Source organism: Ranitomeya imitator, chromosome 2 (genome assembly GCF_032444005.1).
Source record: "Ranitomeya imitator isolate aRanImi1 chromosome 2, aRanImi1.pri, whole genome shotgun sequence".
Lineage (NCBI taxonomy): Eukaryota > Metazoa > Chordata > Amphibia > Anura > Dendrobatidae > Ranitomeya > Ranitomeya imitator.
In genome coordinates, this window is record NC_091283.1 from 371,345,677 (window position 1) to 371,348,372 (window position 2,696).

Below are 2,696 nucleotides of genomic sequence, written 5' to 3' on the forward strand. Positions count from 1 at the left end.
AGATTAACCCCTGATAAACTGAACACTGATTAATACACTGCCAGGTCTGTGACATCATGCAACCACAAGCTTATGTCAGCTGTGTGGTTTTCCATGCCAGTCGAGATGTGGATGGTACAGAGGAAAGTTCAGTGTGTTCTGTGGCTCGCTACATTCGAATCCATGACCAAAGTGCTATGTGAATATCGGCGTGTTTAAAATCAAGCGCCACCATATAGGAATAACATTACTCAGTGGGATAAGCAGTTGAAGGAAACTGGCAGTTTGGTGGAGAAACCATGTTCTGGTAGGCCATGAATCAATGACGAGTCTGTAGAGGCTATACAGGATAGCTACCTAAGGAGCCCTAAAAAATCTGTGCATGCGTGTGCTCAACAATTACACCTAAGCAAGACTGCAGTTCATAAGTTGTTAAATAAATGTCTCTGTTTTACGGGGGTACCAATTGCGGCTGTTGCACGCTATCAAACCGTCGGATAGACCCAAACGATACGCGTTTGCTACAGATATGCTTCATGAGATCGACAAAGATGCAAGATTTTTGCAGAAGATTGTGTTTAGTGATGAGGCGACCTTCCATAAAACAAAGAATCTCAGGCGTTATTCACTCTGTTACACCAGACGTCCTTACCCGTGTAAGGACTATCGTTTGGATGTGTGTAGGGCAACAAATGGAGCCCACATTGAACTGCACTGAATAGGTATGAAACTGGGAGAGTTTTTCTTTTATTTGGAGCAGATTTCACATATCTATCGTTTTTTGTTGCTTTCCAGTGACTGGTCAAAAGTGCACCAGGACTTTAACCCCTTTCTGACCTCGGACGGGATAGTACGTCCGAGGTCAGAAGCCCCGTTTTGATGCGGGCTCCGGCGGTGAGCCCGCATCAAAGCCGGGACATGTCAGCTGTTTTGAACAGCTGACATGTGCCCGTAATAGGCGCGGGCAGAATCGCGATCTGCCCGCGCCTATTAACTAGTTAAATGCCGCTGTCAAACGCAGACAGCGGCATTTAATTACCGCATCCGGTCGGGCGGCCGGAAATGACGTCATCGCCGACCCCGTCACATGATCAGAGGTCGGCAATGCCTCAGTATTGTAACCATAGAGGTCCTTGAGACCTCTATGGTTACTGATCGCCGTTAGCTGTGAGCGCCACCCTGTGGTCGGCGCTCACAGCACACCTGATTTTCTGCTACATAGCAGCGAACAGCAGATCGCTGCTATGTAGCAGAGCCGATCGCGCTGTGCCAGCTTCTAGCCTCCCATGAAGGCTATTGAAGCATGGCAAAAGTAAAAATAAAAGTGAAAAAAAGTGAAAAAAATAAAATAAAAATATAAAAGTTTAAATCACCCCCCTTTCGCCCCAATCAAAATAAATCAATTAAAAAAAAATCAAATCTACACATATTTGGTATCGCCGCGTTCAGAATCGCCCGATCTATCAATTTAAAAAAAGCATTAACCTGATCGCTAAACGGCGTAGCGAGAAAAAAATTCAAAACGCCAGAATTACGTTTTTTTGGTTGCCGCAACATTGCATTAAAATGCAATAACGGGCGATCAACAGAACGTATCTGCACCAAAATGATATCATTAAAAATGTAATCTCGGCACGCAAAAAATAAGCTCTCAACCGACCCCAGATCATGAAAAATGGAAACGCTACGAGTATCGGAAAATGGCGCAATTTTTTTTTTTTTAGCAAAGTTTGGAATTTTTTTTCACCACTTAGGTAAAAAATAACCTAGTCATGTTAGGTGTCTATGAACTCGTACTGACCTGGAGAATCATAATGGCAGGTCAGTTTTAGCATTTAGTGAACCTAGCAAAAAAGCCAAACAAAAAACAAGTGTGGGATTGCACTTTTTTTGCAATTTCACCGCACTTGGAATTTTTTTTCCCGTTTTCTAGTACATGACATGCTAAAACCAATGATGTCGTTCAAAAGTACAACTCGTCCCACAAAAAAATAAGCCCTCACATGGCCAAATTGAGGGAAATATAAAAAAGTTATGGCTCTGGGAAGGAGGGGAGTGAAAAACAAACATGGAAAAACGAAAAATTCCAAGGTCATGAAGGGGTTAAGGACACACTGTATTTGTCTATCTTGGATTAGTCAATTTTGCAGCTAAACCTTCAGGTCTCTGCTAAAAAGCTAAAGATACAGAGGAATTTCAGCAAAACAACCCTAAGCATGCCTCCAGATCAACAAAAGAATGGATTCTTCAGAAGAACAAAAGTTTTGGTATAGCCTAGCCAGAACCCATACCTGAATCCTTTTGAAAATCTGTGGGTGTCCTCCAGAGGGTGCTGAAGACAGGAGATGCCCTTGGAATCTGACAGATTTGGAGCTATTGAAAGGAAGAGTAAGCAAAGATGAACAATTCTAAATGTGCCCTGCTGACTGACTCCTACCCAAAATTGTGGATGCTCAATTCCAACACAGAATTAGGAGCCAATCAATCTCAGCATGTAGTAACTATTGTGCATGTCATGATGTATCATTATCATTTGTATGATGGACATTAATACTATATATAAAAAAGGAGTTTGAAATACTTTATGCGTGCTCCAGTTTGTTTCTGATGTTTTACAGTTGAGGTTTATTTAGAAATTTTAATGGAAATATTAGTCGAGTATATATTATGAGCAGATGAAAGGATTGCGAAAACACCTGTCCATCAATCATCACCAT